The sequence below is a fragment of the Balaenoptera borealis genome (genome assembly GCF_965194805.1).
Source record: "Balaenoptera borealis genome assembly, chromosome: 8".
Taxonomy (NCBI): domain Eukaryota; kingdom Metazoa; phylum Chordata; class Mammalia; order Artiodactyla; family Balaenopteridae; genus Balaenoptera; species Balaenoptera borealis.
The window spans coordinates 29896948-29923838 of NC_138865.1; the positions used below are offsets into that span (position 1 = coordinate 29896948).

The following is a 26891-nucleotide window of genomic DNA, read 5'->3' on the forward strand; positions in this document are numbered from 1 at the left end:
TGTACAGCACTCATGTCAAATAGTAGGTGAAACATTTTAATTCCGCAGCAAGTGGAAATTAAAAATTCACAGAATTTGTTGAATTATACCAGGTATGGAAATGGCCTCCTCTTTTGTAAACCTGACTATATGTATATTATACATAAGACTACATATAAGCATTATATAAGATTCTAGAACTTAAAATTAGTTTATAAAAGATACAAATCTGTTAACCTAAAAGGAACTCCAGATTTTTATAGAAAATGCATCATAAGAGCCAATTTCATTCTATTTAAAAATCTGAGAAATCGACAAATGTTTTAATCACTTACAGGAAAATGTTTCAGTTATTTATCAGCAACAATAATTGGTGAAAGTTTCTATGTATAATAATAGTAAGATGTTAAGGACATGAATTATATTGTGTCACCCAAATCCACCCAGTGGTGCTACTCATCATCCTTAACAGTTTTCACAGGTCTGCTTCCGCAAGCCAACAGTAGTCTATAAAAAAAATAGATTGGGTAAAAAAATCCACATGCTTAAACAGCCTCATACACCTATTCTAAAGTACAAACAAACTTTCACTGTTTAACCAAGAATATTCTCACTATCAGATGAAAGAACAATGAATGAAAAAACATGCAATCATATTAAAACATGAAACAGAAAACAGGACTTTTTCTGAGGAGGAAAATCAGTTTCATGATTTTGAAAAGCACACAAAATATCACATTTAATTTATTTTCTACTGATCATCCTTCTATTTATAACGCAATACTTTATCTCAATTTTTAAACAATGTCCATGGTTAAATTCTACTTATGTCTCAAAGAACATTAGCAAGATTTTAGTCTCCCTCTTCATCCTCTCCACTCATGTTTTACGATGGTTTAAATAATAGTTTCTCTTAAAAAAGTTATTTTCCTTCAGAACTTATACTTGTTTCTATATTTCTTTTTGCTTCTTGTATTACAGCTCTGCTGAAGTTAAACTAGCTCTCATTCCATTATAGCAAATAAGTTTATATCATTATTTTTGGTGGTTTAAAATGTGACCATGTTTCTAGGTATTTTTTTTAAATTAGTGTTTTCCATTCATCTAACTCAGCACAATATGAGCTTTTATAAGTGAGATACATTATTGCTTTTCAGTTTTAAGAAATTTTATTTTTATGTTACTAATTCTTTTAAATTGATTGAAACTGGTTTTATGGTTAAGTAAAAATGTCAATATTCCACATGTAATTGAAAAGCCTGCATAATATTTTCTAACTGTTATATATATATCCTTAAAATCAAAGTTGGAAATAATTTATTCAAATCTCTATATCCTTATCACTTCACTTTATTCTATTTTATGCTTGTCTATTTTTCTCAGTTATTTTCTCCTCCCCTCTCTTCTTGCTTTCTGTTGAACAGACTGAAATCTACCCCCATCCCATTCCGTTTTTCCTACTGGTTTGAAATGTATATGTCTTATTACTCTTCTTTAAGTGGTCATCCTTAAAATTTTACACTGCATTCTGCTGAACAATTTAACAAAGCCTAAAATTAAACAAAATAATGCAGGGACCTTAGAATGCTTTAAGTCTGGTAAGCCTTTTCCAACTATATTTTCAATTGTTCACTTAGATTTATCTTGTCTTCTTCCTTTGAATTCCATCAACTTCATAAAGATGTTGTTGTACAAGCAGCTTTATTACTGTTCAAATATGTGATTCTACCTGAGGACCTGCCATTTGTTTCTAGCTACTAGATTATAAGTACTCATAACTGACCTCTGTAATAATTTTCTTTCTTGCTAAGTATATCCATTAACACTTCTTTAGTGAAGGTTAATTGGCCTTAAATGCTCTTTGATTTTATATTTCTGTGAATGGCTTTATCTTACCTTCATTCTTCAAAGAGAAAGAAAGAGAAAGTCAATGAGTCTACAATTCTTGGTTGGTAATTATTCCCTCTCAGAACTTTAACAGTTCTTGTCTCTGATTTTGTTTGTTTATTTGTTATACTTATCTTTTATCTGCTTTTAACATCTCTTGATTCTGGTGTTCTACAGTTCCAATATAAAGTGTTGTTTTGGGTGGGAATTTATTTTCCTTTGTATCACTAGGGATTTGAGAGGTTTCCTGAATCTAAACATTGGTGACTCTCTTCAATTCTGGGCAATTCCCATAGATTATCTCTTAAGTATTTCTTTTTCCCACATGCTCTTCCTTCTAGAACTCAGATCAGATACAAAAATCAATCGCTTTACCCTGTCCCCTAACATGGCTTTCATATTTTCCATCTCTTCATCTCTCTGTGGTGCATGCTGGTTATTTATTTCAAATGTGTCTTCTAATTTGTTGAGTCTCTCTTCACCTGTGTCTAATCTGCTGTTTCAGCATTCACTAAATTCTTTATTTCAGTGATTACATTTTTCATTTCTCAATACTACTCTTTTTCAATTCTACTTGATCATTTTGATAGTCTCTTATTCTTTCCATTCTTCTACTCTTTTATTTCTTTATACATATAAAACAAATTTTATATCCTAAATCTATTTCAATATATACATTTATTTTGGTCTAATTCTGTAGTTTATTATTTCTGATGATTCTTCCTCTTGCATTTTATGTTTTTATTTTTATTGTGAGCATATGTTTCCTGGAAATGGATCTGTAAGAGCCTAGATGACTATATTCAACAGGAAGACAAGACATGGAGAGAAAGTGCCAGAAGTAGAGGGAGGGGTAACTGAAAGTCCTGATGGAAGAATGCCAGTGTAGCTAGGTGGTGGTTGTAGTTTAGGGTCAGTTAAAGGAGGGACTAGGAACAGTAAGTGAAGGGAAGGGACCTTTCAAGGAATAAATGTGTGTGTGTGTGTGTGTGTGTGTGTGTGTGTGTGTGTGTGTGATGTGAGGGAAGATTCGAAAATCTTTACCCAGAAAAGCAAGATCATCAGGTAAGTGGTCTTTAGAAAGATTATTCTGGCAGCAGGATAGCAAATGGATCAGAAGGAGGTGAGGTAGAGACAGGAAAATCATGAAGACAACAATAGTAAATGCCAGAGATTTAGAGGGTTTGAATAAGTCAGTGATGGGATGACTGAAGAAAAGGGGACATGAGAAAATTCAAGAGATGGGGCTAAACCTAACCTTTCACAATCAAACAGTAATGCTCTCTTTCCAAGGATCCACACCAAAGTTTTCATACCCATTCTAAGTGAGATGACATTCCAAAGCATACAAAATATGTTTGACTTGGACACTAACACTCATTTCACTATCGTAAATGTCAAACAACCCATATTGATGGTCAGATACTATATGTCTTAGAAGACTTCATAAAAAACAGCCAGATAACAAGCAGTATATGTTTCAGGAGCATGTTGTCTTGATCTGGGGAGTCCTTTTCAGCTAATGGAAAAATATATAAAACCGAAAGAAGTCAAAGTTGCTAGTGACAATTTAATCCAAATAGCTTAATCTGAAAAGCTTTATTGCTTAGAGAGATATAATATTACAGAAAGCTGAAACATATCAATGTACTGTTAGAGTTTCTAATTCTATGACATAAACTTATTTTTAAATATTCTTCTTTTGTGATATTGTCTTAATCTTGCAGTATTAGTGATAATACTTTGAATAATGGAAATACCCAGTATAAATGCCTTTCCCTAAAATTCCTTATCTGATTATTCTACCCAAGGTCATGGACCAAAGTCACATTTCTGATTTTACACTTGAGATCAACAGGAGCAATAGTAATGGCTAAAATTCACTGAGGACTTACTATGTTCCAGGCATTATTTATATATATTAATTAATTTAATCTTCATAACAAGTCTATGAGATGGGTTATAATTATTATTTATATTTTTGGAGACAAGGAAGCTGAGACACAGAAAGGATAAGCAAATTACCCAGGGTCACACAGCTGGCATTAATCAGTGGAAGCAGAAACCTAATCCAAACATTCCTTTCATAACCACTCCACTCCACTGCCTATCTGAAAGTGTGACTCATTATGTTAGTACATCTTGTTGAATTTTATAGTTTTATGCTGTTTGAAGGAGTGCTGCTGGAAGCATCTTCATTTATATACCTCCACTGGGCCCTTCTATGTAATTCTGAAAATACGAACGATCTTTGTTTGAAAATAGAGGTAGTCTTTAAGTGATAGCATGTGCATTTTGTCATGCCTTTGAGCTAGCTAGTCATAAAACTTCTCAAAGATAGTAACAGGTTTTGTTGACAATAATGGCCAGCCATAAATAGACTCAGAAATGCCTCACCCTAGACCAGGGGGTCAAGTCTGCAAGCACAATGGGAGCTTCCACTTGATGTTCCAGGTTACTGGACACAGAGTCCATGGTTCTCACTCCCAGAGGCAGCTGTGACCCAAATGAATTTAGCCTCATGGGTGTCAAGGAGACAACTGGACACCTACACTGAAGTGCAATGGCCACCTGTGCACCTGCAGGCCCTCTGCCCTGATGTGCAGTGAGCCTTTCCCACCTGGAGTAGATGCTGCTTCCAGTATCAGGTAGACACTGTGAACCAGGCTTGTGGAGAATGCCAATTACACACTGCCCCCAGGCACCTCTGTTTCAGGCTCCTCCTGAATACGGAGCCTTGCTGAGATCAGACTGGATCAAGAGCTCCCTAGATAACAGTCATCTTGCCTAATAATACCTGCCAGAAGGCCTCCTCTTTGCTGCTTGTTGGTCTTTGGTAGTTCCCCTGACACCTGGCCTTTTCAAGCTCTCCCTCAGGGCTTCCCAGCAACTTTTAGAACAGGCACCATGCTTTTTATCAAAGCCTTGGGTCAGAAGTTATGTCAGGCATTTTCCTACTGGAAGAAAACAAAACACTCAAAATCAGCCAATGGATCCTTCCATGAACAAATCAGTTGGCTAGTAGAGAGCTCAGGGGTAGTCACATAAAAATTCATTTTTATTAGGCCACCTAAAAAATGATTATAAAATACACAGGGGGATTCTGCAGATATTCTATATACTTTCAAGGTAGCATATTTAAAATATATTAATTTCTCCATTTATTTGGTACTTACTGAGTACCATCAGCAAAGCACTGCAGGAACAAAGAAGCGCGATTGTGTTTTCAGGAAGTTTAAAATCTGATTAAGGAGGGAGACATGTAACCAAGCATCTGTTCTATGAAGCCGGTAAGAGCCTGAAAGCTAGTGCTTTTCATAATAGATGTTAAACTAATTACCTAAATGGATTGTGCATTTTGCTTTCTTGTCAAAGTGATGCAGTCAAAGCACCTGGTCAAGGATCAAGTTGCAATCGCTTCCTGGCTCCACCACTGGTCATGAGGGCCAACCTTTCCTGTCACAGTAGCTGGATAAGAGCAGTCACAACACAGACAAAACAGTGGAAGTCAGATCTGGGGATCTTGCTGGATGTTTGGGGAAAGAGAATCAGTCACCCTTTTACTTATCCAACAAATATGTATTGAGAACCCACTGTCTTCCAGGACCATCCCTGTGCTCTGGGGATTAGGAAGTAGGAATAACAACAAAAAAGAAAGAGGAAGTTTCTGCTTTCTTGGAGCTTGAGTTGAGGGAATAAACAAATAAATACATGCTTAGTGCTTCAGGGTAATAAGGACCAAAGTCCAAATAGAGGAAAGCATTCTCTCTATCACTGTGATTAGGAAGGTCGACCTTGGACATGGAGCTACCAAGCAGATTCCTGCCTGAGCATCAAGCTGACACTGGGAAGACAGAGCGGAAACATGAAGAGAGGCTGATCCTGATGGCACAGCCTCATCTGGATCTAACCTTGCCTGAAATGAAATGATGTGAACCAACAATTCCCCGTTTTGTTGAAGTCACTTGCCAATACCCCAGTCCTTCACACTTCCATTTCTTATTACTCCACATAGAATCAAACAACCATTAAGTCCTGAAAGTGTTCTTTGTGTGCAGTGTCACTTTTTCATTCTCACCGCCATCCTCCCACTTCAGTCCCTCTTACACCTGGGAAATGGAATAACAGTGGAAGACCTCAGGGGGATGGATCCCACAGGAAGTAGTGAAGGAGGAAGGACACCTCTTTGGCTGGCCAAATCCACGCAAGTCAACCCAGGAAGTCATTCGGCATCACCTCCATCTAAGAAAATGGAAGAAGATGCTCATGAAGGCTCTGGGCATGTTGATGCTGGGGGTTGGCAAGGAGGCCTTGGGAGGGTGGGTAAGCCAGTCTCATCCCTAGGGAATTGGGATGGCGATTAAGATACAACATATGTCCTTTTCATGCTCAAATGCGCAATAGCCTGCAGGATGTATCTCCCCACTCCTGCTTCACCTTGCAGCAATATCCATGAGGAAAAGGAACTTTTCCTAGGCAAACATGCAGCCTATCTTCCAACAAATGAATCCTATCACTTAGAAGAAGAACAAGTGAAATCAGTCCATAGCGATGCAAATCTCCCAAAGATCAGGTTTTCAGGTTTCTTAAAATAGATCAGTAGTTCATCATGACAAAAGAATAGTAAATAATTATGATCCAAAATTTATTCTTATAAACTGGAAAATCAATATGTTTGTTAACCTTGTACCATAGTTCAAAATAGATCATTTGACTTACCTCTAATAGGTAATTGACTCTGAGATCTGTCAATTCTACTGTGTTTTAGGCCAGAAAAAATATTTTTCAGAAATGTTCCTTGTCACTTTAAGAAAGCAAAGAGTAATTTGGCGTTTGCTCCCTTAAACTCTCTTATACGTACCTTAACTAAACTCTAGTCAACATATCCTCTTTCAGTCCCCCAATTTTTTTAACCCCTCGCAATGACGGCATGGTTCACACCATAGAGAAGGATGTGCTCTGAAATGTCAAGGCTCACAGGTTTTCTTATCAGAACTTCCGTGAATCGAGACTTCCTTGGTGGAGTAGTGGTTAAGAGTCCGCCTGCCAATACAGGGAACACGGGTTCGATCCCTAGTCCAGGAAGATCCCACATGCCGCGGAGCAACTAAGCCCACGCACCACAACTACTGAAGCCCTTGCGCCGAGAGCCCATGCTCCGAAACAAGAGAAGGCACCTCAATGAGAAGTCCGCGCACCACAACAAAGAGTAACCCACGCTGGTCGCAACTAGAGAAAGCCCGTAGCCTCAGTGCCGCCATGAAGACCCAACACAGCCAAAAATTAATGAATGAATGAATTAACTAATTAAAAAAAGAAAACTTCCATGAATTAACACAACGTTGCAGAGAAGCCTAAGAATCACAGACACACAGCAGCTAGCCAGCTTGATGACTTTACACAGCTATATTTTTCTTTTTATGTTGTATTATTATACTTTTAGTGTATAGCAATGTCCTTATTCTCAAGTTTCTAATCATCAAAGACACAGCAAACGTAAAGCTATATGACAAATCCTTAATTTTGATAATCTCCAAACATTTGAACAGATGTCTATAGAAACATATTATTTTTCTTACATCAGCCAAATCTGAGACATTAAAATAGTTAACAGTTCTTAAAATATTTTCTTCCATAATAGAAGTTTATATGAAAATTACTTTCTTTGACCTGAATCAAATTACTGAATTATTTTCGCATGCTAATCAGATTCCCTTTATTATATCTACTCGCCTTTAAATCAAAAGCCTACCAGCCATTCCTTAGAACTGTAGTAACAGGAACCAGGACCTGGCAAGGCCTCAGAGGCAGGTTAAGTGCTGCTGGTTCTAACGGTGGCGGCACAGCAATACCCTAGAACACAAAACCCCTCCGACACGTGAAGCCAATAGTTTCAACTGGGCTTCAACTGGGTCAGGGCAGATGGCTTTGTATTTCCTGATTGCTCACATGCTCAGAAATCCAAAGTGGAGAATATCCGTTCTGCATGGTAACAAGTAAGAAATAGCTCAGTCCCACGTAACTGGATCGTCACCTAATCCAATCTGTGCCTCTCTTACAACTATTGACAGTGGTTTTTAATTCCTTCAGCAGGTCTCTCTACCCAACCAGCCTCCCTTAAGACACACAAACCTACGTACACACACATGGTTCATTCTGCCACTTCTCCCACCAATTCACCACTCCGAGGAAGAGTGTATTTAGCTAAACTTTAGCAAGCTCTTTGGCTGCCTGAGGATTTAGAAATGTTAAAATAAAAACTAATTACCACCTTGAGAACTGCAGGTGGCACCTGGTCTTATGTCTCAAGGCAGCAGGTCGCTCCTGCATCATCCAAGCAGCAATGTCACTGCTTGCTCCTAAGCTCCAGAGAAACCCTCTGTTGGGTCTCGAACACCCCAAGTAATGAGATGCTACTGAAACGAGCCATGTGGGGACCCTAGGTCTACGCCACAGCGTTAAGTGGCTTCTGAGGTTATCGAAACTGCCACTGATGCCAAACAAGGTTCACCAGCCCCTTCCTCCCACAGTGGTCCAGTGAACACGTGGCATAAAAATTCCTTCTCCACAGGTGACAGCCACTAAGGCCAGAGATGGAACCACAGGTGATACAACTTAGGAACACATAAATTTAAATATCTGATACACCATTTACCATATCCCTAAAATGACTCATCCGAAAGGATCGTTTTTGCCAGTTTAAAAAACAAACTTTTTTCAAGTTTCTCTCCATGAGTTAGCTATAACTAGCACATCCTCCATGAGTATCTTTTCCTGATGTACTACCGAGTAAAAACTTAATAAAAGCCATAGCCTAGATAAAATATATCATTTTTTCATTTGTGATTAACAGCCTTGGAGGGAGGTTTTTTTTTTAAACTGGTCCATTAAACGGGCATATATTTAAATAAAAATTATATAGTTTCTAACTTTAAACTACTCAAAATTTCAAGTACTTTATGTTTCAATTCTATTTCAAATCAGTACACTGAAAATACCCATTACCTGGAAACTAAGGAGAATATTTTTATTTTTTATGGCGAGCCAGACTCCCTATATTATTATTGAAAAGTAAAGTTTCTAATGAACCAGAAAGGAAATTTATTGTAAAGCAACACTCAAACTAAGCACATGTATTATCACACAAGGTTATGTGTACACCTACCAGACATGTGCAATCTCTATGTCAAAGCATTATTTTCAAAAAGTTAAAAACACAACACGTACAAATATAGAACAAATGCATGCCAAAGAATCATAAACTCATTTATGACTAATCCAGTAAAAGAGCATTTTGAGAAACTAGGAATTTACAGGCATTTATAGAAGAACATTAGAATGAGATTGCTAGGTTACAAAAAAACTGATCAATGTCCTACAGGGCAATAAAACCTTTGTAGTTACCATATGTATCTGAAAAAAAAAAAAAAAAGAAATCATCAATTTCAGCGTCTAAACTCCAATCAAAAGGTAAATGACCAAGTCAAACATGGGTGTATTCTTCTAGGTAATTAAACAATCATGTGGGCCTATTAAACAATGTTCCTGCATAATGTCAAAAGGTCACTCTATCATACCCTCTCTTTTTTTAACTTTTTATTTTACATTGGAGTCTAGTTGATTTACAATGTTGTGTTAGTTTTTACAGTATTTACAAGTTGTGTATAACTTTAATTAGCACACAGATTTTAACCTTATGCCATAGAACTCAAACTGGAAAAAACAAGTATGATATTTTGAAGGAACGTATTACATATGGTTTCCTGCCTCTCAGAAATAGGTAGACATAAATAATTCAGTTTTTAAAAGTTATTCAATATGATGCAACAGAGCCTATAGCAATCAGCACCGCAACGGGCCCCAGGTAGGCAGACTGAGTGGGGACACTTTGGAAGTTACTCTGAAGAACTTTGTATGTTGAAGCCAAGCCTTTAAAGGCTCTGAAAAGTTAAGTGGGAAGAAGATCCAGAGGTTAATTTCATATTTGTTTTTCAGGATTAGAATTAGAATTGCAGGTAAACCCTGGATCTATTCATTCCAAATTGTTTGAACTCTTTTATACTTTTATAAGTATACTTTTATATTCAAATTCTGATTTTGATTTAAAGGGAAAAATTCAAATTCAAATTTGCTCAGTTAATTGAGATTTTTGTCAGTGAATATGTCCTTTATTTAGTACTCTTGAATGATTTGGGTTTTTTTTTCCAAATCAACTCAAAGGAGCAGACATTCTTGAGCTCCAGTCTTCTCCCCAGAACAGGCTTTCAGGCGTGGGAGGGCCACTGATAATGTGTCTTTAGGGTCATTTTGTTTGTTTGCTTAAAGAGTCTCCTCCAGTTGCATAAGCTTCAGGACCCTCACAGCTCTAGCCTTGCCTGTCACTCTGTGTTGATAGTCACATGGACTTTGTAAGTTTTTTTGGAGAAAAAAATGTTGTTGTTTTCCCGAAGTTTTCAAAAATATTCTGACCTCAGTATTTCTGGGAAGTTTATTCAAATATGATTTAAAAAAAAAAACGGTCCGTTTACCCGTTTGTTGAAGACTCTTTCCAACAAGTCCAATCTCCAGTGCTTACTAAATACCTCTCTCCATATTCTATGCTCATTTTCCCCAACATGTTTCACTGAATCACGAATGGATTCCCCATTCACCTGCTCCAGGGGCACATCTTCTGATAGGCTCCCTCCCTAAACCAAGGAACATATTACATATGGTCTAATGCCTTTCAGAAATAGGTAGACATAAGTAATTCAATCTAAATATCAACCAAAATACTGACATTTTCTTATTCAGATTATATCTCTTCTTCCTCCCCAAAGATCTGAAAATTCATAAAGAAACAGTAGATTCACACGGATAATCCTGATTAACTTGGAGGATTCGACTCACTCTAGAAAACCACTAAGCACACTATTGAGACAAAAAGAAGCCTGCACCAATTAAAACAGTAGCAGGATTTTAGTCCATATTACCCAAGGTGAAAACTTCTTTATGGACTGTATTGTCTTAGCACACATGGCATTACTTGAGATTGACTGTGCTCACATAGCAATAGAATATGTTGATGACACTTAGCAAATAATTACAAAGAATCTGTGCCCATTGAAATGACAGGAGTTCTGACAAACAATACCCTTGAGAAGAGACATTGGATAAACACACTATTAGACATTCACTTAAATCAATTCTCACGATTTTATACTTCTTAGCAGTTGTAGCATTATGTTCAGTTCCTCCATTCTGCAATTCATGTATTTTTATCCCAAATTCTTAAGGTTAATCATGTTATTGGGTTAGGATAATTTATACAACAAGTGTCTCACTATTATACTGTGTATGTTATTTTTCTTTTCAAAGAATAATATTGTGTGATAATATCTATTAGAGGATCATATTAATAAACTTTCATTAAAGATGATACAGTAACACTTTAGCACATAAGGAGCCATTGCTCCAGTGAAGAAAGGATTCAAATCTGATACAAATCTTCAAATTGAGGTGCTAATATATTTGCCTAGATCAAGCACTAGGTATTACATGAAGAGCACATGTTTGTCTCCCATGCTGGCCAACAAAATGGGCTTGATCTGCTCCCCCAACCAAGGGCAGAGACCTCTCATACATATGCAGGACATAACAGGGAGGAGACATTGTTGGATAAAAACAAATCCTGATTACCACTCCTAGAACAGTGATTCAAGTTGTGTGCCCCACCTGGAGTGGGCCAGAAATACATCTTTTATTCTCACAACAAGAAGGGCACTTTTGACAGGGGAAGGAAACAAAAGAAGACTTCTAGAGAAAATTACAAGTACTGAGATTTAACAAGGTGCGGATGAGTGTGTAACACTCACTAAATTGAACCCCTGGGTCTATAAATATCATCATTTACGTCAAATAATCACCATCAACAGCGGCTGAAATGTCTAACACTGGCTTCAGTCCTTTTTCTTTTCACTGGGGAGTAGAGTTAGGGAGGACAGCAGCTACTAGCTATAGCTGGTACTTTACTTATATGGGGAAAATAATTCAGCTATAAATTAACTTCCAATTGTGTTGTTCCTTAATCGGGAAAGAGTGAACATTACTCCTCAAAGTGACATGCGATCCAGGAGACAGATTTACAATACTAAATATGCAATCAAAATACTGACATTTTCTTATTCAGATTATATCTCTTCTTCCTCCCCCCCCCCCCCAAAAGATCTGAAAGTTCATAAACAAATAGTAGATTCACAGGGATAATCCTAAAACAGAGAGCTACTGCCCTCTTCCACTTGTGGCTCATGGTAGGAAGTGAGCAAACCAACCACTGTCTGCACAACAACTTCTGGAAAACAGGGCTCTAACTTGGAATCTATATTCTAACTTTCCTCTTGCATTCCATTTAAGAGGATAACTCCATTAGAATAACACTTTCATCTTGACTAAGTACAAAGAGTTCTAGAAGGCAGACCAAGTAGAGATGCACAATTTTTAAATATCAGGTCCTAGAGGATGCTGTCCATTCAACTTGTTTTATCTTCAAAAAGACAGAGAATAAGAGAAAAAAAAAAAAGCCCATGTTTTTGGCTATTTAGAAACATTACTCTCGCCCTGTGTAGACTCCTCCGGACTTAAAATTTCCCATTAATTATAAAGATTCATGTCAAAACATGGATAATTTCTGAGATGTCAAATGTTTCAACCAAGTCCTGTATGAGAGTATGTCTTATGCCAGAACCTCACCCAGGTTGACCCCCCCCACCCGCCCCCCGTCTGACTAATTTACTACTGAGAACCAGTTGTAAATAGAGGAAAAATGTCACTGTATCCTTTTGGGGAGAAGATCTTTACCTTTTTAAAAATTTACATACAGTTCTCATTATTTTATCAGGGCTTAAGAATATTTCATTTTTGTTAGTTTTAAAGTCTTGTCTGCAAAGATTACTTGAGTTCTTAAAACACTTCTTAGGAATGAAAGGTTGGCGATCAAAAGACTTGAGCAAATGCTGGTGTTCGTGATTTCTTGTTGGTAGCCTAAATCCCATCCTGCTGGCAAACTCCTCTTTAGAATTTCTCAAATGATGGGACAGGACTAAAAGAACCCTCTACCTTGATTTATGTAGTAACAAATTTCAAATATGGGTTTGAAATACCTTGCTTGTATATACATCTACACATACAAACAAACACCTCCCAAATATTCGAGAGTTAAGGAAAAATCCAATTGGTCAAATTAGCTAATCTAGACTATAATATGATAGTATTATATGTAATATTATAATAATAATAATATATGTAATATATATAATATATGTATTATATATATTAGTAATTATATATGTAATCTAGACTATCTAGACTATCATCTAGACTACTATATATGTAATATATATAATATATATATTATATATAATAGTAATTATATATGTAATCTAGACTATATAGACTATCTAGACTATTACATATTACTATAATATGTAATCTAGACTATAATACGATAGTAATATATGTAATATTATACTGTAATATAGATTATTATAATAATCTATATTATAATACTATAATATATAGAATATAATAGTCTATAATCTAGACTATAATTACCTCTACTGCCACAAAGGATACTGTCAAATGAGATCAGCAAGCAATTATCAAACACAGTTTGTGTACCCTCTATGAATCTTTAAGTCTGCAAAGACATTTAAATATATACTTGACACTTGAACAACTATAGTAGCCAGCTTTGCGGTGATCAAGGACTCTATAGTATCTAAAATCTTCTTAGCCATGCAAATTTACATAGGTACTTTTAACTTACTGAACTTTTCATCAGAGTACTAAACACATCTAAATAAAACAGAGGCTGAAAAGTGAAAACTAGCATTGACATTTGAAGAGTCAGCCAGAGACCCAGACGAACTGAGCTTAGAGATATATTCAATTCAGAAAAGGCTATCTGCCTGGAGATTCAGACATGGAGCACCTCAGAGCATGTGACTCTTAAAAAAGATGCTCAGTATGAAGAACATGATACCTCTGTGGATTTCAGGGAATAAAATACAAACAGAAAATAAAGAAATATCAAAATAACTGATCTTGCAATATCCTGTAATCACAACTAAGGAGACAAGAAAGGCAGCACAGCACTCTGCTTCTCTGCTGATACGGGAAGGATTTTTGAAGCCATGTTTCCTTTAAGTAAGAGTGACCTCTGGTGACTTTTTAATTGCACCTCAGTGTACTAGGTTAAGTTATTCTACAATTCTTTTATACTAGCAAATCATTTAGTACTACATTTTTAATTTCTTAGCAAAGTGATAAATGCTTTACTGCAGGACCTAAGGCTTTCATGTAAATGCCTCCATTGTAATTAATTCATGGAAACTGTGCCCAAAGCTAAATTAAAATTCTGTCTGAAACACGGGGCAGTATTTTCTTAAAGGAGACTAAGGCTCATTTTCAGGAGTGACTCATATAATATGGCATTAAATGAGCTGAAACTAAATGATGACAACACAAACTTATCACAGCCTCGGGGCATATATGGATGAATGCTGGAAGGGTAACTATTTGTACAAAATGCTTTTCACTTTAGCACAAACTTCCTGGTAAGGGCAGAGTTCCCCAGCCCACCCCACCCCCAGCAGCAAGGTCGGTTTCTAACATGCCTACTAGCACTTTATTGAAATGCATAATAGCTTGCCTTACTCCCTACAACCTGATTTTTAAAAAATTCTTGAGGGGGATGGGGTGTGGATGTAGGACTAAGGGGGCTTTCTTCCAATCCCTCAAGGAAAGAAAAGCCCTATGATGGAGATTTCAATCTGAATAACACTTCGAAAACTTTTTCCGATTTCCAGATTAAAATGCCTTGAGGTCGGCTGAATCAATTTGGCTAGCATCTTTAGATCAGACTCACATTGCCAGTCCAGAACTGAGAGGTTAACACATCTTCACTGAACCAACAAAATGAGAAACACAGCACATCACGATATACAAGCATGTGCACTTGCAAATGAACCTGAATGGCAGGGTATGTTTTTCCTGTAAGCAAAAGCCTTCTAATTCTGAGGGGTCGATCCTTCTCGTAATTCTGCGGACTCACCAGGTTTGCCGCCTGGGCTCTGCTGCGGAGCCTGCCCGCCGCTGCAGCGCCCGACTTCTTGGTACCCGATTCCGCAGGGCGCCGACTGCAAACATCTACGCTAATGCAGGACCCGGCCAGGTCGGCCAACGATTTCCTTTCTGACATAAATCCTCCAAAATGTATTCATAGTAAAAAGAAATAAATGACATATTGGCATGCTCTTCTCTCCTCATCTCCTGCTATTCTCTCTCTCTGGTCTCTCTCCGCCTCAATATTCTCATGCTAATTTTAGGTTTTACTAGAACTTGAGCTTTCTCAATGAATATTCAAAACAACAGCACACAGACAAAATTCAGCTCACAGACAAGTCAAAACAGGCTTTGTGTATTACAGACTTGACAAGTGGAAAAACCATTGTAAACCATCCTATCCAAGCGTTGGGACTTTGCGATGTTTTTTAAATGCCTCATTTTCAGAAGCAGACCAGTGATTCCATTTGTAAAATTCAATTATTTTTTTTAAAAAACACGAATTCTCAGTTGACAGTATAAGTTTTAAAAGATTTGCTGTACTCACAAGTATTCCCTGCTGCTAATGTACTCCAGGGCTGGGCAGACAAAAGAAAGAGCATCCTGAGACAGGCTCCCGCGGCGGAGTCCATGTTCACAGTCGCCGGGGCTCCCCACCCCAAAACCCAAGGTGTCCAGACAGCTGCTCTGAGCCGGAGTCTGCAAGCTCCCTCCCGCTCGGGGTAGCTAGCGCTCCCTCCTCCGGGCTCGGCGAACCCGCGCAGCCGGCGGGGCGGGAGCCCCAACCTGCAGCCACACCCCCACCCCACCCCCACCCCCACCCGCTCCCACCGCGCTGCGAGCTCCACGCGTCCCGGGCGCTCCTGGCGGTGGCGGGAGGAAGTGCGAGTCAAGTCGGTGAAGGTCTTCAACCTGCGCTCGCTCCGAATCCGAATCCGAATCCGCGGTCCTAGCTCCTTCACCGGCAGGTTTCCCACTCTGAACAGCTGAGCAGTTCAGTGGACTTCAGTCTGAGACCGAGCTTCACCACGCTGATGATGCTTGAGCATTAACACCGATGCTAGGAAAAATGTGAGTTTCTTTTCTTTTGGTTGAAAAGAAGTTAGGACAAGTAACTAAACCGGTTTGAAGAAAATATTTACATGTACTGAGAACTGTTGTAAAAAAGACTGCTTTTGTTTTCTCAACTCATTTAATGATTCACATTTAAAAATAAAAACCTAAAGAACCTTATTATGGTAATCATTTCGAAATATATACGGTTATATATACAGTGTTATGTGTCAAAATACATCTCAATAAAGCTGGAAAAAATTAAAATTAAAAAATAATTAATTAAAACACCGACCCGACTTCTACTATAATGTCAGCATTTTATTATGTATATTCCTACTTGGAGATTTGAGAATTGTGGTCAGCAGATATATAAAACTAAAAACTGGCATCCTGGGAGAAGGAATCTTACTCCAGATACCATCAGGGAAGTGACCTTATGTTAAGTAGGTAAATTGAATACACTTAATTGAAGAATGAAGAGTTTTGAATCAACTTCTATATACTGTATGTGTATTCCTTTCCATTCAAATTCTTTAATACAATTACCCAAAAGTTCATATTGAAAAATGATGGAATCTAAAAGGCATCTTAAATAAATAAATAAATGGATAGATAAATAAATGGATAGATAGATAAATTGTTTCAGAGTATACAGATAGAGGCCTGATGGCCCATGGAGGAAGAAGGATTTCAAGATCCATGACCTTGAGGTAAGTCACATGGCCTCCTCTACTTCCTAAAGAGGCTGCCAACAGATGTAAATGAAGGAGGTATGAGCATGGCATCACTAGGATCAATACTCTCCTAAAACTGTGACCAGACTCATGACAAATGTGCTGAGACTTAGGAACAGTGTCCAGGCATTCTTGCACCATCCAAAGTGATCAGAATATGAAAGTAACTTTAACCTTGAGTAGGGCATTATATGCCTGAGAACAAAGCAGAAAAGCTGTTTTTATTATTTCTATTCTGCAACCTGGGTAAAAAACAAAAACAGGAATAGAAAATGTAAATAGCTTGGCAAGGCCACAGAATTTACAAGTAGAATTTGACCCAAATATGTAGATTCTGATCCCAACTTTCCAGCTTTCTCCACTCCTACTCAGGGCCCCTGGGAATCAGGAACTCTTCCCACCCACCCCATCAATCAGCAGTCCCGGGAAACACTGAGCAAAGCTTGCTCGGAGGGTGCATTTAGAACCTTGAAAAAAGCCACAAGCGGTAGAGTGACCTTCATTTATTAGTCAGACATTTTCCTAGTGCCTAATACATGTCCCAGAACCTGAATATGGTATTTCTAATTTTTAAAGCAAATATAAATTAATGATTTACATTAAGTGTCTAATATTTTTTAAAGCCTATACAACAGACAGTCTGTGTGTGTGTGTGTGTAATCTAAATAAATGGTCACAGCATTCCTTTGAAGTAAATGTTACTCTGCCCATTTAATGGATAGACAGACTAACCTCAGAGAGTCTAATGGATGTGTCACAAAGCAAGCCAGACTTGGACCAGGTCAGCTGAGCTCTGAAACCCCTTCTCACTGGCCCTCAGGTCTCTGAAACAGAAAAGTTGTCACCTGGGAAAACTCTATTCAGTTGTTCATGGGAAATCCATTTAAAATGGGTTAGAAGGCGCCTCAATAATTGATGTCAATTAAAACCAAAAAGGACAATGCTGGTAAATTACTTGAGCAGACACTCAGGATGGATTTTCCAAGTCAGAGATGAAACAGCCCACGAGGGATTGAGATTTGCAGGCAGATGTCCTTGTGCAGTGCACAGCATTGACCACTGGACAGCACTGGGGCTATTACATGATCTTCCAAGACAAGGGCAGCCCCAGGTGAGGAGGCTTGAAGAGACCAGGCAAAGCAGGGCCCAAAGCAGGGACTTGCTAGCAGACAGCTGAGGCGACTCCTGGTTTTACCCCTTTCCAGCTGCCTTCTTTCGCTGGAGACTTCGTGGCTTTGTGCTTCACTTTTCTTGTTTGTAGAATGGTGATGATAGCCAGTCATAGAGCCATGATGAAATTATAGGCCTGAAACCCCCACAAAGGGATGGAAACTGCTGAGCATTCCACGTACCAGCCCCAGAGCTGCCCTGGGAGTTGGTACCCACCCGTGAGACCCCCGGCAGCTGCTCAGCATCTGTGATCCTCAGCTTCGTTGTCTGTTTCGTAAGATAATAGAAGTCTTACCAGCAGAGAACTGATCCAAGGGTTACAGGAGAAAATGAATGTCAAGTACTTAACACCATGCTCATCCACAGGGCGCTGGATCAGGTAGGCTGATGCTAGAGCTCCAGGCTCAGAGGAGAAAGGATGCCTAACGGGACCGCCAAGGCCTCCAAGCTAAATCCCTGCAGGCCAGGGGCAGTCCGCTGCATTCTGTGACCTGTTTCCACAGCCCTTTGCTCTTTTATGTAAGAAAGATGACAGATAATCAGCAAGGACCTACTGAATAGCACAGGGAACTCTACTCAACATTCTGTCATAATCTATATGGGAAAAGAATCTGTAAAAGAATGGACACATGTATATGTATAACTGAATCACTTTGCTGTACAACTGAAACTAACACAATATTGTAAATCAGCTATACTCCAATATAAAATTAAATTAAATTTTAAAAAATCAAAACAAAGGAAAGGTGAAGAAAATGTGTAGATCTTGCACATTTCTATAAGTGATGATTCAAACCCCACAAATCACGCACGCGCATATATGTATGTGTCTGCAGAGTTCACACCAAACACAAAAGAGAACTTGAAATCAGCACACGTCACAAGTAAAAGACAAGAAATCAACTTCCGATGTTCAGAAGTGTGTGGACCCTCATATGTGTAAGTGCAGACAGGCTGCCTAGGAAAGTATATTCTAAGTGAAACTACACTCTTGGCATTTCCTGACCAAAGTCTTCTGTTTTCCTGCTCACCTGGGAGCAGTCTGTGCACTCAGGATTCCCTACCGAGAAGAGGAAGGATCAACTCACCCCACCCGAATGAAATCCTTTCTCAATGCTCTCCATAGATCAAAACATGACTCCATTCATTTTTCTTCTTTATTCAGCAGTTTTCTCCCTGTAAATTATTTCTGCGTGTTTTATCTAAATCTGGGAATACATTTAACTTTACTCTTGTAATGGGAACAGATTTATCATTAAATCCTCTGAAAGAATACTGTGAATAAAATATAATAGTATTTCTATTAGGAGTCATTTTTCCCATAAGCCCCCAGGCAACAAATCCTGAAGAACAATTATGGAGAGACAGACTGCAGGGAGAAGGATTGTCACATGTGTGATAAAAAACACACTGCACGGTGTCTTTGCAGGTTATCTCTGATGAGCTATGTTCCCTATAACTAGCCCTTGGAAGCCCCGGTTTTAACAACCAAAGGATTATGCACCTAATTACATAAATCTCAGCTAGAGAATAGTCAGCCTCATATTGTTACCCGAAAAACTAGGTTCGCCTCTTGGTGGGTGTCGAGCCAAAAGACACAACCAAGACAAAGAGTGAGAGAAGGAAGGATTTGTTACTTGCAGCAAGTAAGTAGAGCACCAGGGATCTTTCCCAAAGCAGTGTCTCCCCAAACAGCAAAACTCGGAAAGTTTTAAGCTAAGGGTACATGTATATTCATGAAAGGGCTTGGGAGGTAGGCAGAGCCCAGGCTTTAGTTGATTGAAATCCGGAGGATCAGAAAAGGTCAACGCCATCATCCCTTAGGTTCCCTCTGACCTGGTGGTTGAGTGCTTCAGGCTCATCTTTACCATGGAAACAGAACTGGAAGTCTTTACAACTGATACATTATTACTAGTGCTACTTCTCTTGCCTGATAACAGTCAGCATTCTTGTTTTCCCTTAAGATCCTTAATTACTGAGACCTGTTCAAGGGCAAGCACTCTGGCCAGGCTTAGATCACAAAATGGCTTGTACTAAATGAATAGGTGTTCTCTAATGTCCAGAAAGCCATGCCTGGTTTTCTTTCTCCATAGACCCCCTACCTTATCTGCTTATAATATTTCTTTCCAATTCAGCCCATTTCAACCCAGGAGGACTTTTGGGGACTAACAAACACTGGTATCTAAGATAGAACAAACCACAACTAAGAACTTGAAGTATAAAAACAATACTGCATGGTATTTCCAAAAGTGCTTAATAAACATTTCACAGGATTGCGCATAAACAACACACTTTTCCTGACATTCTGGCACAAGTAGAATCAGAGAGGCTTAACGTTAAAATGAAGTGCAGAGTCAGCTGTCCAGCATTCTACCCAATTCAAGCACCACAGTCTCCAATATCATCTTGCACACATGTCCACTGACGGCAGCAGCTGAGGTGCATACATATAGAGAAAAGGGAGATTCTAGAACTTCCTTCTATCATATCACAAAGAAGGATAAATTCACAGCATCAACTACATGAGTGTCCAGGAAAAAAAATTCTTTTTTTTTTTTAAACTTTTAAAATTGAGATATATTATACCCTTTAAACAAAATTTCTAATTTTATGAAAGGCATAAAAGGTCACAATTTTTCTTTACTTCTTTGGGGTAGGAAGAGGGAGGCAGAGTTGAGTGGATCCTTAAAAGTCCTTTTCTAATTTAAAATTAAAATCAACATCTGATCTTGACCTAAGAATTTTTCTATTGAGGTATAATTGACATAGAACACTATATTAGTTTCAGGTGTACAATTCAATGATTGGACATTTGTGTGTATTGCAAAATGAACATCACAGTAAGTCTGGTTACCATCAATCACCATACACAGTCACAGATTTTTTTCTTTCTTCTTGTGATGAGAACTTTTAAGATTTACTTGCAGCAACTTGTAAATATGCAATACAGTATTAATAACTATATTCACCATGCTATACATTACATCCCTGTGGCTTATTTATAACTGGAAATTTGTACCTTTTGAACCCCCTTCACTCATGTCACCTACTTCCCACCCCCATCCCCACCCCCCCAGTCTGGCAACCAACTATCTGGTCTCTGTATTTATGAGCTCCTTTTTTTTCTTTTTAAGATTACTCATATAAGTGAGACCATAGGTTATCTTTCTCTAACTTATTTCACTTAGCATAATGCTCTCGAAGTCCCTCCATGTTGTCACAAATGGCAAAATTTCCTTTTTCTTAATGGCTCACTAGTATTCCAGTGTGTGTATCACATTTTTTTAGCCATTCACCCATCAATGAACACTGAAGTTGTTCCCATGTCTCAACTATTGTAAATAATTCTGTAATAAACATGGGTGTGCATATATCTTTTGGAGTTAGTGTTTTCATTTTCTTTGTACAAATACACAGAAGTGAAATTGCTGGATCATATGGTAGTCCCAGTTTTGATCTTTTGAGGAAACTCCATGCTATTTTCCATACTGTCTGTACCAATTTACATTCCCACCAAGAGTGCACAAGTGTCTCCTTCTCTCCACATCCTTGCCAACACTTGTTATTTCTTATCTTTTGATGATAATCATACAAACAGGTGTGAAGTGATATCTCATTGTGGTTTCGATTTGCATTTCCCTGATGATTAGTGACGTTGAGCATCTTTTCCTATACCTGTTGGTCAACTTTGGAATGTGTTCTTTGGAAAAATGTCTATTCAGATCCTTTGCCCATTTTTAATTAGTTTGTTTGCTATTGAGTTGTGCGAGATCTTTATATATATTAGATATTAGCCCATTATCAGATACATGATTTGCAAATATTTCTCCCATTCAATTGGTTGCCTTTTCATTTTGTTGATGGTTTCCTTTACTGTACAAAAGCTTTTTAGTTTGATGTAGTCTCACTTGTTTATTTTTACTTTTATTGCCTTTGCTTTTGGTGTCATATCCAAAAAATCATGGCCATGACCAATGTCCAGGAGTTTACCGTATATGTTTTCTTCTAGGAGTTTTATGATTTCAGGTCTTAAATTCAAGTCTTTATTCCATTTTGAGTTAATTTTTGTATGGTGTAAGGTAGTAGTCTAGTTTTATTCTTTTGCATGTGGCTGTCCAGTTTTGCCAACACCATTTGTTGAACAGACTGTCCTTTCCCCATTGTATATTCTTGGCTCCTTTGTGATAAATTAAGTGACCATGTATGTGTGCGTTTATTTCTGAGCTCTCTATTCTGCTCCATTCATCAATGTGCCTGTTTTTATACCAATATCATACCATAGTTTTGTAATATAACTTAAAATCAGGAAGCATGATGCTTCCAGCTTTGTTCTCTCTTAAGATTGCTTTGCTTATTCAGGGTGTTTTGTGGTTCCTTACACATTTTAGGATTTTTTTGCTCTGTTTCTGTGTAAAATGCCATTGGAATTTTGATAGGGATTGAATTGAATCTGTAGATTGCTTCTGGTAGTATGGACAGTTTAACAATATTAATTCTTCTAATCTTTGAGCCACAGAACATCTTTCCATTTATTTGTGTCTTCTTCAGTTACTTTCATCAGTGTCTTATAGTTTTCAATGTACAGGTCTTTCACCTCCATGGTTAAATTTATTCATAGGTATTTTATTCTTTTGATGCAATTGTAAGTGGTATTGTTTTATTACTAGCATATAGAAATGCAACCAATTTTTGTATATTGATTTTGTATTCTGCAACATTACTAAAGTTGTTTCTTAGTTCTAACAGTGTTTTTTTGGTGGAGTCTTTAGGGTTTTCTATATATAATATCATGTCATCTGCAAATATTGACAATTTTACTTCTTCCTTTCCAGCTGGGTGCTGCTGATTTCCTTTTTTTTTTGGCCTAATTACTCTGACTAGGACTTCTAATACTATGTTGAATAAAAGTGGCGAGAGTGGGCATCTTTCTCTTATTCTTGATCTTAGAGGAAAAGCACAGAGTATGACATCAGCTATGGGCTTCTCATATACGGCCTTTATTGTGTTATAACCAATTTGAGTTTATTGCACAGAATTGAATCTAAATTCAACCATAAGCATTTTAATGATTATCATTAAAAGTCTTTTTAAATTGAAAACAAGACTGAGAACTCGTAATAGTGCTGGTTAATTAAAAAAATACACCCTTAAGGATTAAGTTTATTCCATAATTCCAGTGATATTTTTTTAGGCTGAAGTACTGATGAATGAAGTACTCCAATGTAGAGGAATCTTGAAAATACTCTGAGTGAAATTAGTTAGTCATAAGGAACCACATATTATATGAGCCCATTGATATGAAATGTCAAAAAGGACAAACCTATAGAGACAGAAAGTAGATGAGTGTTTGCTTGGGGCTGTGGGACATGGGACACTTGTAGGCTAGAAAAAGAAAGATTTCTTTTTTTTGGAAATTGATAAAATTTCCAAAATTTTTTTTATCAATAAAATTGATAAAATAGATTGTGGAGATGAATGCACAACTCTGTGAATATACAAAAAAACAATTGAATTGGACACTTTAAGTAGGTGAATTGTACAGTAGGTGAATTATATCTCAAAGCTGTTTTTAAAAAGGAATACAGAAACTCTAGAAAAACACTGAATCCATTGACATCTACTTTACCACACTATTCCAAATAGAAATGTAACTGAAAAATGGGAGTTAAAAAACATAAGCAGCAATATCCGTTATTTACTGCCATAATCATGCTGTGAATCAACCAGAAACCTCAGTGGCAGACACCACTTTACTGAGCTCAGGGGTCTCAAGACCACACTCTTGGCTCAGCAGGTGTTCTGGTCTCCTGCGCACCTGCCTTGGGGAGGCTGTTGTCCGCTGATGGAGAATGGCCCCATCTGAGATGACTGGACTTGTGTATCATTGCGCAGCAAACAAACCCAGGCACCTCTCACCGCGGTGGCACAGAACTAAGAGAAGAAGCAGAAAAATACAAGTCTGTTCTGATCTTCGTGTGTCACATCAGCTGGCATTCCACTGACCGAAGTAAATCTCATAACCTAACTCGGGATCAAGGGGTCGGGAGAACAGATTCTGCCTCTTCAGTAAAAGGAGCTGAAAAGCCATGTGGCAAAGAGGGTGAATCCAGGAGCGTGAAGAATGAGGACCATTTAGACCTCAGTCTCTGCCCAGCACAGGGTATTCGTGATGGAAGAAAACTGAGCAGAAATTAAATATTTGCCATCTGGCAGCTTCACTTTCTCGCCATTTTCACTTAAAATTGTATCAGAGGGCTTCCCTGGTGGCGCAGTGGTTGAGAATCTGCCTGCTAATGCAGGGGACACGGGTTCGAGCCCTGGTCTGGGAGGATCCCACATGCTGCCCAGCAACTAGGCCCGTGAGCCACAACTACTGAGCCTGCGCGTCTGGAGCCTGTGCTCCGCAACAAGAGAGGCCACGATAGTGAGAGGCCCGCGCACCGCGATGAAGAGTGGCTCCCGCTTGCCGCAACTAGAGAAAGCCCGTGCACAGAAACGAAGACCCAACATAGCAATCAATCAATCAATCAATTAAAAAAAAAAAAGACTCCTCATTTCCTCCTCTTCCCCTTTAAAAAAGAAAAAAAATTGTATCAGAAACTTTGAAATATCTTTCTGTTTCATCTTGATTTAGATAATAGAAACAGTTAACATTTTTGTAATTTAGCTCAAATAATGGCTGCATAATTCAAGTAGATTCAAAAGCAAATAGAATCTAACTTATAATAGCAAGTTTTGATATAAATGCCACTGGATGATACTGTGAGTATGTGACATGAGCTGGATGACTTGCTTTTTAATTATAGGAACTTTTAGCTTTTGCAAAGATAACTACTTTTTAAAATGCTTTTCTAGATGTTCTTGTCTTATCACAGAAATACATTCTTATATGTACATGTATAATTCGCATAGAGAAGTGTTAATAACAACTCCCTACACACACACACACACACACACACACACACACACACTTCCATTGCTCTATTGTTATGTCATTGACATAACTGATGAAAACTAGTTTCCTTCATGTCCATACACACATTTATAGGATTAGGTTCATTTTCCTTGTATTGTAATTACAGTATGATGTTATTCCTCAGCTTGAACTAGATTAAAATTTTGCATTTGTATTTTTCATTTCCATGTGGAAAATGAAATCTTATTTTTGCCTGTCAGTCTAAAACCACTTTGAATCGTAAATTGGTCTCCTATGGTAAACCTTTAAGACCTCTTTTTTTTGTTGCTGTAACCTTTTCTACATGGTGGACTTTATTAGTTACATTAATTAAATAACAAATGCCCACCTTATTGAGCTGGGTATGCTTTAATCCACAGGCACAAATCAAAAGAAAGAAATGATTATAACATTAGAGTTAAAAAACAAAAAGCTTTGGTTGATTTTTGTGTAAAGAATGGTTGAAAAGGAACCTAAAGTCGTTCCTTTATTTGAAGGCTTAAGTAATTGTACCTGCCAGGTAATAGACGAGAGGGACGCCTCTCACTTACCACCCCCTTTTGTGTGTTTCAATTACTGGGAAGGTTAATGGTGCTGAACAGCTGAGGTATGAAGGCACCTTTCATTATCTTCCCCATCAGAAGTCCCCAGAGCCCGTTCACCTTCCCTCGTGTTTATGGGAAAAGACACAGTGTTCTCTCACAGCCCAGAGTACATGAGAACCAACTTCTCACAGCCTGGCAGATCTTTGCCAACATTTTCTGGAAAATAATTCTGCCCCTTTCAGAGCCAGCGTGCAATGTAAATTGAACTCAAATACCAACATCATTTAGAATGACTGAAATAATACCTTGATCTTGTGACTTGTATAGTCTCATTCTTCTAAATTTTAACTTTAATGATGCTTATTTATTAAGCAAGTACAGAGGATATGGGCAGAATTTTTCTTTGAATATTTTATATTGAATGAATTGAAATAATTGGGATGTTAAAGGACTAGGGGATGATAATGAACATGTATGCACTGAAGCATTTACTCTGTACTAGGTAGGTTCTCTTCTGTATCATATCATAATGCCACCAAACATTAAAATTTAAAACAATTTATAGGTGTCCCTTTAAGACCCCTCCTCTCTGAATATCGTCCTCCATGTTGACTCCATCAGGATTCACTTACCTAGAAACAAGAGGTAACCTGTGACCAGGGCAGATGTTCAGGGAATGGAAAGGAAATTACGGCTCCACCAAACCTCTCTTGCACAAGTACAGATGTGTTTGTATTTAGCCTGAGACAAAAACTTTGTTCCTTTTCCTTCATTATTGTTCCTAACATGCAACAAAGGCAATTGTAGGAAAGGCAGTGTGGCCCTAAATTCCCCCTCAGCTGATCTTTAAGAACTTCAGACATTTTCCAAAGAAGATTTTGATCTAGGGAAGGACATCAAGCTCCAAATTAAGGTGGAATATGTGGGAAAAGGGTCACTGGGATAGGGTTGCCAGGTAAAATACACCATGCCCAGATAAATTTGAATTTCATATAAATATATAGTTTGGGAGACATACTTACAATCAACAAATATAAATCTGGCAACTTAACATTGCACTGCACCATACAGATGGCAGATGATTTTAGAAAGGAGGGTCATGGGGATATAAAAAAAGAATGTGAAACTCAGAGTTTTTTCTAGGGTAAGGGTCAACAAACTGGCATGAGGTCCAAATCTGCTTTGTTCCTGTCTAAACAATGTTTCATTGAAACACTGCCACACCCATTCATTAAGTACAGTCCAAGGCTGCTTTCACTCTGCAGTGGCAGCGTTCAGTAGTTGCAGGCCCACAGAGCCTAAATATTTACTATCTGGCCCTTTAACCAAATAATAAAAAATAAAAAGTCCCAGTTAAACTGCTAAAATTACAATTGTCATTCTAAATACTCACTATTTCCCCTCTCTGATGAAAGGCTTCTTTCCATAGGCATGCCTGATATGATAAAGCTGAAAATATGTAGG

The 26891-nt window shown here is 38.0% G+C and overlaps 1 pseudogene across 22 annotated transcripts in view; it reads right to left on the reverse strand.

Annotated features, from left to right (window-relative positions):
- The window catches only part of LOC309634345 (nocturnin pseudogene), a 100445-nt pseudogene that overhangs the window by 37424 nt on the left and 36130 nt on the right, over positions 1–26891 (reverse strand). For 5 of the 22 annotated variants that reach the window (XR_014249557.1, XR_014249561.1, XR_014249562.1 and 2 more), the window contains 3 exons: positions 23743–23858; positions 17490–17581; positions 15515–16027 (listed from right to left, as the gene is read on the reverse strand). The exons of 5 other annotated variants lie outside the window; for them this stretch is intronic. The product of XR_014249557.1 is annotated as a nocturnin pseudogene (transcript). Of the gene's footprint in view, positions 1–15514; positions 16028–17489; positions 17582–23742; positions 23859–25919; positions 25954–26891 lie in introns of those variants that run through there. 12 more of the 22 variants (XR_014249556.1, XR_014249559.1, XR_014249564.1 and 9 more) reach the window with 9 other exon arrangements.